The sequence below is a fragment of the Capsicum annuum genome, chromosome 6 (genome assembly GCF_002878395.1).
Source record: "Capsicum annuum cultivar UCD-10X-F1 chromosome 6, UCD10Xv1.1, whole genome shotgun sequence".
Lineage (NCBI taxonomy): Eukaryota > Viridiplantae > Streptophyta > Magnoliopsida > Solanales > Solanaceae > Capsicum > Capsicum annuum.
In genome coordinates, this window is record NC_061116.1 from 54,034,601 (window position 1) to 54,048,802 (window position 14,202).

The window sequence follows — 14,202 nt, forward strand, 5'->3', positions numbered from 1 at the left end:
TGCTCTCCTAATATAGTATTTTCCATTGCTCTAGCACTGGTAGTCAGGGATATATAGAATATCTCTAATAAGCTTGTACCTAATATCCGATAGTTGGGTACCATGCTAAGCTTATTCTTGAATCGGAACCATGCCTCATATATAGACTCAGACTGCAGCTGCCTAAAATTAGATATCTCATCCTTGAGCTGCAATACCCTAGATGGAGGAAAGAACCTGTTCAAGAAAAATTTGTGTATCTTCTTACTTATAGTGATGGAGACCCTCTTGGCAGTTCCCTAAGCCATAATAAGCTTCTCCAATAAGCGAGAAATAGAACAACCTCAATCTCAGTGCCTCTTAATGTATCTTGGGTGTGGTATATGAAGTGAAAATCCTAGAAAAATTAGACAGATGCATGTTTGTATCGTCTATAGGTAACCCCACAAAAACACCCTTCAAGTACAAGAGCTGGATCATAGCACTCGAGCTATTGAACTTGACATCATGAGGTAAGTCAGGATGGATAATGGTTCCTATATCATCCGACTCATCATATCCTGAATCTTCTTTATCATTAACATATGGCTGAACATACTGATATGCTAGGATTACTTGAGGTTGGCCTCATCTGACTCTATTTTGATTCCTACCCAGTACTGCTCGACAGTTTACTATCTGTCTCTACTTAGCTAACTCCATTTGCACTAAAAGCTCACCAGTGTTTCTATTACCACCATCTCAAACCCTGTCTTCAAGAAGATAGTCCCTCTATGTCTCTAACATCCTACTATGTGATTGTAGGATCTTCTCTGAAATTAGTAGAAGAAAGGGATTGCCCTTACTCCATGTGCTAGGAATACATCGGCGTATGCCCAACTAAGAATAATAAGAAAGACTTAAAAACTACAACGACTTTAATCCATAAATTAGTATTGTGTTCCCCAGCAACGACGCTAATTTCTTGATAACGTCCAAGAAACATCTCCTATTAGATGATTGTACGGTCGCTGTTAAGATATAGTAACACAACTAAGGTTGGGGTCGAATCCCAAGGGAACATGCAGAATTGCAGTTATCAGCAATTGTAGTCTACGGGAAATACTGGAAAAGTAAATAAGGGATTTATTGTAGGAATATCGAGAAAGTAATAATATTAACTTTGGTTGTAATCAGTCGTGTGTGAACACTAGGATTGCAATCCTCCCAGCTTCTTACCTCTGTAGGTTTATCATGCTTTGTGAAACTAATCCAATACCCCACATGAAGAATTGATAAGTTATGTACCTTCTATAGTGTTTTGGACTAGTAGAAGGATTTTTCCCTTTACCTTTTGAGTCTTAGGATGTCATATTACTAACCCTTATCTTGACCCTAGTTAATTTTTACCTTTTGAGTCTCTAGTTATTAGATGAAAGATAACCATCTTACTTAGATACTACCTAGTAGCATAGATCAATAGTTAAACTTTAAATTACTGTTGTCATTATCTTTTACTAGTCACTATTCCTCTTTTGGAGTAAGTAGCAATAATATAGAAGGGATCCTAACATTTCCAATCTCTAAGATAACTATTATAATGAGGATAACACAATGAATGTCATGGGCATTGGTTCAATTCAACAATTACACTTCCCCTACTTCATCAATCAGCTAGGATTTGCACAACCCTAGCTATGGGTTTTTAGCCACTCATGCCTGTGAAGAAATTAATATCATTCATAATAGAAAGTATAGATGAAATCACAATGATAAGATGAATAAAACCCAATAACCATAAATTAATTTATCAACTGAAGTTAATACAATAAAATTTTAAGATAAAAGTCAGATCTTTGAATAAAAATATGTTTGTAAGTATCAAAAGTGTGTAACTACTACTAAAAAGTACATAAGTGGTATTTATAGTATATGAGGAAACCCTAAAAACAAATCCCACATGAAAAAGAAGAAAAATGGGTCAGTGGCTACCTGATCTCTTTACCTGCCCCCCTGCTTTATGTACCTGCGGTCTAGCACAGGTGTAGGTAGTGCTTGAGATCCTGACACTAGGAACAGGTAAAGAATGCAGTACAAATCCTTTCGCCTAGCTCTTGAGATTTTGAACTCTGGCACCTGCTTTGTCTGCCTGCGGTTTGTAGGTCCTATATGCTATCCGTGGGTTGACTTCGTAGGTGCTAGAAATCATATTTTCATCACTTTTTCAACTTTAGAACATGCTTTGATCATAGACAAGCCGGAAAGTGTCTCAAACATCCATAATTGCTCCAAAAATGGCTGGAAACATCTTTTTAAACATTTTTCACAAACTTATCATCCTAAACATGATTTCCTGCTAAAACAAACCTAAAATGGATTATATCTAACAGAAAGGCCTTAGAAACTTCCATATTTTCCTTATTTTAAGCATTGAAGGTGCTATATTTCTATAGCACATCAACTCACCAATGTTGAAAATTGCACTAGAAATAGCAAAAATTCTAGAAACTTGAAGAAATAAAACCTTAGCCAAAAACTATATCAATCCAATACCCCATCTTGTCCAAGAATACTCATAGACATACAACACCAAGGAGAACTACTCCACTAAGTCTTATCAGGCTGAACAAATTCCAAAATAAGGATTTCCTGAATCCACCCAAGTAGGACCACCATAACTCACCTAACCTATGAATTACCTTGCCGAGGAAGAAAGTACCAAGCTCGACACCAATGTCAAGGTCAAGACCAATACCATCACAGGAACCAAGTAGCTTAGGGTAAAGAATTTTCAATTTGCCAACTTAGGAAGTGGTCATAGGAAATATCACTTGTCTTAAATTCTATCACAAATCAATTTCTTAGGTCATGATGATGCCTACTATAACACTCCAATAGGCAACCAAAGCCGTAGTTAAGAACAACTAGTAACAAACTACCAAATATATATAGAAAAGAATTTCATGATAGATGAAATAAAGAAGCAATTATATAATATAATCCAAAAGCCTGGTGGTATCATGTAATACCCCACAAAATCGCGCGTCAAATTCAGCTCGTAAAGCTCCATGAAAGATCCCAAGACTTAGAAAATTTTTGCGAAGTGTTCAAGATTCAACACTTAGTTTTATTTTAGACCTCCAAACTTTAGGGATTTATTTGGTGACCTTTCCGACATCCGTTTTTCAATTTTCAAGTTGCGTTATGATCGGGAAAGATCATAGTATATGCCTGGTGAGTTTCAGAATTTTTGGAGTAGCGTAAGGGCACATTTGGGTTTCCAAAATAGAAGCCCCAGGCGATTAGCCCGCGCCGCCTGCTAACTCCAGTGCTTGCTCAGTTTTTTTTCAGTATTTCAGGGTCAACTTCAAATGATCATAACTCCCTGTATATAATAAACTGTGAGAGATTCTATATATCAAATGAAATATATGAGAGTAGTCTTTCAAATGCAATTAGTTTTATCCAATTTTGTCATCTGAGTAAAAAGTTATGATCAATTTACTTCAGCCTGTCAGACAGTCAACAGAGGGACAACTGTGTCTTTTTCTCTTTTCTTAAGGGAATTTTGGTCATCTCCCACCCTATATATACCCATAAACATGGAATTAACCCCATTTTCAACCAAAATACACTCTTTTATTCCATTTTCTCTCAAGAACAAGAAGATGGTTTTCAATTGAGGATTTAATTTCAAGAATCTTTCCATCAGTCTTCTAAGAATCATGAACTAAGGTATGCGTGTGTTGATTTATGGATTCCTTTCATACATAAAGCTCAAAAAATTCATCTTCTAATTTATGTATTATGATATTTATGATATTGATGGTTAATGATTATGTTGTTGAAATTTGATGATGCCCAAGATGGGATCTTAGTATGTTTGTATGAAACTATGGTGGTATACTATGTATAAACATGTGAAATTGGTGGTTGAATACTTGTAATCTTGATGAATATACCTATGCTAAAGATTTGCATGTAAGGTGTTTGAGAAAATACCTAAGAGACTAGAAATCATGCTTTTATGACATAATAGGTCCTAAATGACTAGTCCATGTTCTATGCTTATGTTCAACATTATTTCCATGCAAATTGTTACGCATTGTTGTTGTAATATGGAATGCTCATGAAATTGAATTTATGCAAGTATTTACATTTTATATGCATTCCCTTTTCATGACCAAGAATATGATAGCCATGTGTAGTATGAAATCCCCTACTTATGATATTGTGAATTGTGGACTCTATTCTTATGATCAAGTCAGTCATGTATGTCAGTTTCCTTCCATCGAGTACTGGGGGTACTTTTACCCAAAAAATGTAGCTATGTGCCTAGAGCCATGTCATATTGTCAAGGCATCCTTAGTCAAGCCATGCTCCGTAGAATTCAGTCAGTCATGTGACTCAGGAGATCTTAGTAATCTCATGAACTCTGTTAGTTACCAAACATCAGTAGTAATTCTGTCAGTCAATGGAAATTTAGTAAACTCAGTACCAGTCTAGTTCTACTTAATACTCAGTAACTTTAGTTCTCTCAGTCAGTCCTCAGATCTTAGTAGTATTCCGTCAGTCAACGAAACTCATTAAATTTAGCTTAGCTCAGCTAAGCAACACTATTAGTCTATTTAATCAGTTCAGTCAGTCATGCTCAATGTCTATTCAGATGGGAGTAGAAGTTAGCAGCGAGTGAACCCAAGGATGGGAACACACACTATCAGATGAGGGTGTGATTCTTAACAGTCATCCTTGTGTTCCAGAACTATGTAGCTAGTATAGGTTGAGACATCAATATTGCCAGCTTGAGGGTTGATGAGGCGGACTTCTACTGTTCTCTTTTGGGGACACTGCCAGATTTGAGGGTGGTCACTTACAACTTGTCTTTACCCGTGGCACGGTATGACACCCTTCCAATCAGGGTAAGGATTGGACCCCAGTTCAGCTACATTAGCATACATAGTGTATGTCAGTTAAACTACTACCTTCCACAGTTTTAGTCATTCAGTCTTGGTAAAAAAACATAGATAGTTCTTCAGAATATTAGGACTGTCAGATACAGTCAACTCAGATATAGTAAGAAACTTAGATAGTTCCATCAGATTTAGGGCTGTCAGCTACAGTCACCCATTTTATCAGTATCCAGTATCAAGGCTATCAGATATAGTCACTCATGTTATCATCTATATCATCTATCAGAAATCATTTGCCAGTCATATTAGATTTCAGTAAACTCATGCTATTAGTACTCATTTTTAGGATTGTCAGATATAGTCAATTAGACTAGTCCTTCATAATCAGGACTACCAGAAACAATCATTCCTTTATCAGTAATAAAGTATCATTCTCCTAGTATTCAGTAATACAGTATCAGTTCCTCACTTATTAGTGATTCATAGATCAATATCAGTAAACACAGTCATTTAGTATCTCGAAACCGATAAAATCATATTGTCAGTATTCAGATTCAGTAGTCAGTATCGTCATGAGTTCAGTAGCAATTACTTATATATGTATGTGTTCTCACGTTCATATCAGCCAGCATTATTCATGCATACAAACCCTTTTCCTTTAGCCTACCTCACTCATATACTCGGTACTCTCAGTTGTACTAACGAATTTGTGCTATGGTTCTTTCTTTTATTTTACACCATAGGTTCAGATACACGATTTCCAGACCAGCAGTAGTAGTAGCATCTCAGCTGTCAAAGTTCCAGTAGTGAGTCCTCGTCTCTCGAGGGCATGATCATTACTTATGTTATGGTTTATTTTAGTTCAGTTTTGCTAGTCGGAGTTAGTTGGGGACATGTCCCATCAACTCCCTATTCAGATAGTTATGTTAGAGGCTTTTCAGACTAGTATGTTCAGATTTCAGATAGTATTACAGTTGTTTTGGGTATTCTACACCGCACTTTCTTGTTATGATTATTCTGTTTTGAACCTTATGGCCTTACAGTATTATGTATTCCGCATTTATGTTCTATATTATGCAGTGTACAGGTACAGATATTAGCCATGGGTTAGCTTGTGGTCCCTCAGGGTCATAGGCACCATGTAGCGCTCTGGTTCAGCAAACTGGGGCATTACATATCAGTACAATGCTACTAATAATACAAGAGTACAAAGTGAAATTTAACTAAATAAATAGATATAACTTATCTTCGAATATAATATAGAGACTAGTCTAATACATAAGAGAGAGACAGGTTATACTCTGAACGCCAGGAGATCACTCTAAGTCTCTAAACCATGGCTGCTCTGCATGGCACACAATCAACGACAATAACCCATACTATGATCTGCAGGCTACAGAAGTGTAGTATGAGTATGAAAATAATGAGTACTCAGTAGGCATTATCGTCCGATTGAGCTAAGTTATGATATAAAGATAATATAATGCAAGATAACCATAACTAAGTCAAGGTACAAAATCAAAATTGAATCATCTCCATGATCACTATATATAATAAGTAATCAAAATGGAATAATTGTATAACATAAGGAATTAACACATGCCAATATCGCTGTACACAACAAGTAATAATGATAAGACCCAGACCAGGGACTGATTGTGTCGAGTACCTCAAGTCATACATGGACCAAAGATCACTCCCTACACCTAACCAAACCAAACACAACACACCCTAAAATTGAATGAATTTTGAATATATAACAATATAGTGTCCAATAGCTTAAGAAAATTTCAATGCATGTCCATGACCAACCACAGACGACTGACCAAGTAACCGATCGAAACAGCCCAATAACCACAGTAGTAAAAAAAAACCTTCTAAACAATGATCCAAAACACAATATCAATAAAGTGTTAGGACATGCCCTTGACAATAGTGAAAAATAAGTTAAGACATTAGAGGAACAAAGCACGGAATGTATACTTCTGATGTACGGAAGCTGACCACTTTAATGTCAATTCCTGAGCTATTTTGAATCCTAATAACTGAGCAGGAGGAGCAGAAGTGTGACAAATTTCTGTATTGCGTGGGGATACAATGTCCGAAGATGGTTAGCGGGGTGAACACTAATATTTAACTCGGGGATAAGGATAACATAAGGACATGATCAACAATTTAATATCATTCAAACCAATGAACATAATTAGATGCATATGCATATATATAAATATATCATATATTGGGATACGGAACAAGGCTAAACAATAATTTTCAAAACTTTATCCCGGATTGTGTAGCCCAACCGTCATATAATAGTACCCACGGGCAATATAGGCCCCAACTATCACCCCCTAGTTAGGCCCCGGTGCATATAGCCGCATGTGCCAGAGAATAATCTCACATATATACACATGGGGGACTCGAACCTCCCAACATATACTAAGGTGACTTAAGAACCTGATCATATAATGATTTACATGGGACTTTAACCTGCCTAATCATGAAATAATAATAATGAGGGGGACTCAAGCCTCCCTAGTTACCTTGACCCTCGAATTGGAAAATGCAATTTCTAGTGTCAGTGTCATGACCTGAGGCCACCCCTTAGTCGCGACAAATGTGCTTACGGTTACAAATGACCACAAGCTAACCCATGAACTAGTACCTACTGTGAGCACTGAGAAAAACTGATAATAAAAGAAATGTGTGGAATCAACTAAAAATGCCATAAGGTTTAAATACTAAAAAAATTACATCTAAATCCATAAGTCTGAAACATATGTGAAAATACTGCATTCTGACTGATAAGACTAAAAACTAATTGACTATCTGAAATATCTGAATGCCTCTAAACTATCTAATAAGGGAGTTGATGGGATAGGTCCCAACTAAATCAAAACTATATAACTTAAATGAAATTTGGAAAGACTGAAATAACATAACAGGTCCTCAAAACATGAGGACTCACCACTGCGGCTGCTGTACACTAGCTGGACTATCTAAGCATGGTTGAGAAACTGAGCGTCCGAACCAATAATATTAACATTACTAGAAATTCTTCGTATGGCAATGGTTCAAAAATCATTGCAATAGATATAAAAACCCTTTCTATAGAGGTATCACAACGGTTTTACAAGCGTTGCATATGTGAGCGTTGTAATAGATCTATCACAATGGATTTTGTAATGATTAGAACAACCGTTGTAATAGGTCTATCTATTGCAATAATTTTTTTATCTTCTATTAAGATGGTTCATGTTGTCTATAGCAACGGCTAAGAAATATTGCAATAGACTATATTGCAATGACAGAGAAGCATTGCAATAACCCTATTGCAACGATTTTTCACAACCTATGGCAATGATTTTTGACACCTATTACAACAGTTTTCAAATTTATTACAATATTTTTTTTACCTATGCAACTATTTTAATTAGCTATTGCAACAGTTTTTGTCAGCTATTTCAACTGCTTCTAATACCTATTGATAGTTTATATGAAATAGTCACCCAATAGAGTTGTTAAGAATCTATTCTGCTTATCAATCAAGGAGACAAATTTTGTTTAAAGCTAAATAGCTGATAGTTATCATAAATTGAAACACATAATGCAGTACCCAATTGGTTTCAGTAAAATAGGAAAGGTAAGATTCATATGCTTCATCACATATACAACTGAGTGTCAAAGTGGGAGATAAATAGAGGTATGTCATACTACAACTAATACTACAATTAGAAACATAAGAGAAGTTATGGTTCAACAGATGGTATCCCGCATATACGTAGGCTTGGACATTCCATCAGAGAGGAGACAAACTACACTTGCAGCTCCAATTGGATAGGTTTACATGAAGTAAACTATATTGGTATCACTGTGTATCCACAACTGATCTTTCTCTTGCATCATCTGCACATTAAAACATTTTCCAATATTAGCTATTTAACCTTTAAAAACTATGGTATCCAAGTATACACATTTCAGTGTTACCTAATAGTGAAAAAAAAGGTAATCTACACATTCATTTGGAACTCAGAAGTCAAAGAAATTTGTAATCAGAAACTTACATACATGTAATAATTTCTCTATCTCCGCCTTTGAGTAAGGTACAGTCACCCATTGTTGACAACACTCTCCATATCGGCAACTAGAATTTGTTCCACGTGTTATAAGTTTCTATGCCTACCAAGTGTTGCACTTAATGCTTGCAATCTACAAGTTAATATTTGTTAGATTCCATAATTGACATCTACCATGGAGTACAAAGAAATGAATGCAATAATCAATTAGTTAATTACACAGACCTCTCAGAAGATATGCTGATTTCAGCTGCAGGAGATCATCAGTTTCCATTGCTTCACTGCCACTTTACTAGAAGAATACAAAAGAAAACTTTAGAAACATTACTATTAGAAGGAAGCATTGAAATAGATAAAACGAACTAACACTATATAGATAGATCATCAAAGGAATTAATAGTGAGGGAGCTGGAATAAATAGATTTAGCAAGGCTGATGCACCTCGGAACCTTCTTTCCTTTATTTAGTTCCCATCCCACTACATTTGGCATGTTCTCATGACTTTCCCCTCCTAAACAAATTCAATTATGGTTGTAGACGATATGACTTTCACTATTTATAAAGTTATGCATAAATCATAAACCAAAACCTATTACCAATAGATCTACCTTGTGAAAAAGATATTTCAGCTTCTCCAACAAGCGACAATCCCAGATCTGCAAAACCACAGTTCTCATGGTAGTAGAAAAAGTAAATTTTTCTAAGGCCCCACCTTGAACAGATATAGAGAGATAATTGAAAAGTGTCCATCTAGGATTATTTGGAAGATGACAAGGGTCATAAAAACCAAAAAAGATCTTCCATTTATGTCAAAAAGCCCTGTGTCATTAATATCATAAGTATGTAATAAAATCAGTGCAGCACGTTTAATCTTACACAGTGACTATACATCCTTTATACTAGTTAAGATTCAAACAACATTAAGATCAAACACACAAACCTTTTGACCATTATTTTGGCAGGCTTTCAACTCCCTTAGATTCCTAAGGGTAACACTCGAATTTGAACTAATGGTCACCAAAAAGAATGGTATATCTGTATTCAACTAATGCTTCAGGTCCCTAAAAAAGAAATGTCATAGAGTGAAACCTTTAAAGATTATATGATAGTTATTTTTTACCTGCAATGGAGCTCTTGCTACGCCACTCATTACAAGCTCTAGATAGAGATTTAGCATTACTCTCAGGTCTGCATTTATGAGATGAAGCATTACTGCGAGCATCATGGTCAGTGCTACAATTCTTCCCTAATTTTTTTTCTCTTTCTTGCTTACGTTCCTTCATCTCAGTCAGTTTTGGATGGTATATGGGAAAATGTAGAACTTGAAGAGCAGCTTCTACAGAAGACTTCAAAACCTGCCAGAAAAGTATCAAAAAAATAAGCAAAAGAAAATTGATTTATTACAGATAACCAGTCCACAAAAAGTATGAAACTGGAACAAACTCAGTGAACCTGTAGTCCTAAGAGGTCATATATGGATAACTTCATATAATTTCTCACCTGTCTACTCAACTTCAGTTTGGCATGGGCAGTTAAGATCCGAATAATTGCCATCAATTTTATGCAACAAAGTGTTTCCTCTAGCTGAAATCAAATATGGTCGAATTTCATCCATCACACTCTCAATGTTTTCTGCAGTAAGTGCTAACCCTACTGCTAAATTTGGAACATCCTTTACAACTGCACAAAAATCCAACAAGTAAATCAATCTAACACAAAGTCAAAAAACACTTAGCTAGGTTGAAATTACTACCCGTATTCTATCAAATAAAGAACAGAATCATTATGATCTAAGCTTAAAACCAATAGGATGAGCTAATAAGAACCTTTGCAATCCTTTCTTGTATATCGAATAGGAGAGATTAACTTTTGGCCTAAGTTGCGCAGACTCTTCACTTTTGATGCCGCACCCGTGTCGGATTCTCTAAAATACACTAGGAATGGCGAATCTGACAAGCACCCGTTGACATTTTTGATGAGTTCAAGCAATATAGCTTATGACTTTTTGGGTTCTGAGACTTTCTGATTATCGTAAAATTCATTACAGACTAATAAATTTCAATAATATAATAGTTATGTTCTAAAAAAGTCTAATATCTCTTAACATATCATTTCTGACCATAAAAATAATTTAAGAAAAAATTCAAACTAAAATAGATAACAAGCGAACTAATCCCAATATCTTTAGGTATAAGCCAAGTATTATATTTTAATAAAATAACAATTGTGCTTAATCATTTCAATGATTAGCCATATCCTTTATTGGAGATTAAGTCCAATTTCCAACTACAACAGGAAACAAAAGCCAAACAGGCATCATATCATTAGATTTCTAACTAAAAAATTTAAATTTAAATTTTAAATTAACGAAATAGTACTGATGAAGGTAACAGGAAATAAAAGCACACTATGATGCTGTGAATCTCTATGAATTGAGCGGGATGATGGATTACGCCTCACTCGAGTTCCAAAGAATCCCGAAATCTACATATGATAAATCTAATGAAAAAGTCAAAATCTGACCGTACGCAAATGGAAATAGAGCAATAAGAAAAGTGATTGATATACCTTAAGAGGAGAAAGAAAGAGAGTCACAGTGGAAGAAGAAAGAGAGAATGATGAACATGAAGATGACAACCGTACATAAACTCTACCAATGCTAATTTTGGTATAATTCTTGCACTTCTGTAACTGCTTTTTAGGGGTGATTTGAACTGTTTATCTTGAACTGGGGGTCTATCGAAAAGAACCTCTCTACCTCTGAGGTAGAGGTAAGGACTGCGCACACTCTGAGTATGCTACTGTTGTACCAATTTTGGTACATATTACCTAACTTCCTAGTGCTTATGATTATTATTTCCAAAGTCGTAAACTCATAAGAGAATTAGAATCAGAAGTATGAATATGAACCAGAAGTATAAAATCTTTGAGTGGTTTCATTCTTAGGGAACCAAATTGGTTCCTTTAAGAATCAACTCTTAATTATACATAGATAAGAACCAAATGCTTTACTTTTATAATTGAGCCAATTTCACTTTTCTCTTTCAATTCATTTCAATTCTATGCTAATGTAAAACATTTTCAAGATACAAATTTAATCATTGTTGAAAAAAGTGCTTGTGGTCAAATCTTGGTTTTTACCAATAAGCTAGCTGTAAGACCGGAATGGAACATATTGATACATTTAGTTAACTAAATACCATTTATAGAACTATGACCATTTTTACATAATGATACAAGGACCAATAGAACATAATGATACATTTAGTTAACTAAATGCCACTTCCAGAACTATGACTAAATACAAGTAGTTGACTTCAAAATCAAGCAAGGACCAATAGAACATAATGATACTTAGCTTTGGTAAATTAAACTACCAAAATAGAATGGAAAAAGATCTCTTTCAACAACCAAGATAGTTAAAATGTGTACTGTAAGTCACCTTTATGGAAAGAATGAGTAAATCACCTTTATATAAATGGTATTAGCTCAACCTTTATGTATATATGGAAATTGTATCATGTAATATCTAGCACCTGAAAGCTACAACAATTGAAGTGAAACAAGGTAGCAATTGAAAACACCCAAAATAACGCCCAAATTTATATTTAGCACAAGGAAATAGGTTATCGACCTAGAAAAGGTATCAACTGAAAAAACACCCAAATTAAGCCTATCCCAAAATGTTAGGTCAACAATCAAAGAGAAGGAGAAGAAACCCTAAACTAAAAACTCAAAAAAATAGATTAAAATCATTAATTAGAAGAATTAACTAACCTTAAAATCATCAAATTAAAGAAGAAAACCTCAAATTTTCTCATAAATTGAAGTGGTTGTTGGAGCTGAAGTCGGAGTAGCTTTAAAAAGTTAAGACCGACTTCTTGAAGTATTCCAACTTGGGAAGGGAATTAAGATGCCAGAGCAGCTTGTGAAGACGTTGGAGCAGTGAGATGAAGACACAAAATGAACAACTTCAATAAAATTGTTAATGGTGTAAGATATTTCTGAGCAGTTGGAGCAGTGAGATGAAGATGCAAAATGAACAAGAAAAATTTAGAAGTCGGAGAAACTTCAATTTTTGGTCTTGGTGAATTTAGAAGAACATGTAGTTCCTAAAGTGTCATCTTAGAAGGTTATATGGAAAAGTAGGGTTTTTTGGCGGACTTGGTGAAATTTTTGTGGTGGGAATAAATAAATGTTGCAATAGCTTTTTTCCTCCAATAATGCGTTGCCATAGATGACTTTGTGGTAATGGATCTGGCAACCGTTGCGATAAAACATCCTATTGCAACGGTTTTTAAACAATAGCAACGGTTCTAGTATTTAATAGTTCTATTAGAACAAATTTTTTTTTCAAAGGTTGGAACCGTTGCAATAGGTCCTCTATGTAATGCTTTTGGAACCGTTGCCAAAAGTTTTGTTGCAATAGGGGTAATTTCTAGTAGTGTAAACAACATAGAGCAAAGAAAACATAAGCGATCAGTATTTTTAATGTAGGTGTCTATGAGATAAGGTTAGGCTAGAATACATAGGTTTATGTGCATGAAGTAAAGACTGACTAAGTAGCATGAAATAACTAAATATAAATGTATGAAAAGCTGTAAAATATGAGAATGCATGACCAAACATATAACATGTTCTAAAATAGTTAGTAAACTGAAATACTAAAATCTTATAACTAAAAAACTTATAATTGTATGCTATAGTCAAGAAAACCTATCTACAATAACCCATATTGAGTCATGCTGACGATGCAAACGTGGTAACTCTATCACAAAATCCATATTTACCTCTTCCCACTTCTAAGTGGGAATACTAAACTCCCGCATTATGCCACTACACCTCTGGTGCTCAACTTTAGCCAACTGATAATTAGGAAACTTAGCTACAAACTCTGCAATATCCATCTTCATATCACTCCACCAATAGATTTCCCCTAAATCATGGTACATCTTAGTGGCTCCTAGTGAATAGAGTAAAACACACCATGTGCTTCTATAAGGATTCACTGTCGCAAACCATCTATACACGATACACAGAGTCTACCCTGACGTCCAATACACCATCTCCTATTTCAAAGAAAACCTCTACTTTTTGATCTCTAACTGATCCCTTTAACTTAACTAAATTGGGATCCCTATCCTGCTTCTCATTTACTTCGGCAACCAATGATAATTCTAAACTATTCTGAACCCAAACACTACCTTCAGCTTAATCCACCAACCGAACGCCTAATCTTGTGAGCTGATGAACCTCTT

At 35.1% G+C, this 14,202-nt stretch overlaps 1 long non-coding RNA gene across 1 annotated transcript; it reads right to left on the bottom strand.

Annotated features, from left to right (window-relative positions):
* Positions 1-8,949: 8,949 nt before the first annotated feature.
* On the bottom strand, positions 8,950-9,645 carry LOC107853461. Its single transcript, XR_001669768.2, has 3 exons — positions 9,553-9,645; positions 9,170-9,236; positions 8,950-9,077 (listed from the first exon to the last, which is right to left on the bottom strand). It is a non-coding gene; the product is annotated as an uncharacterized LOC107853461 (long non-coding RNA).
* Between the last annotated feature and the right edge of the window lie 4,557 nt (positions 9,646-14,202).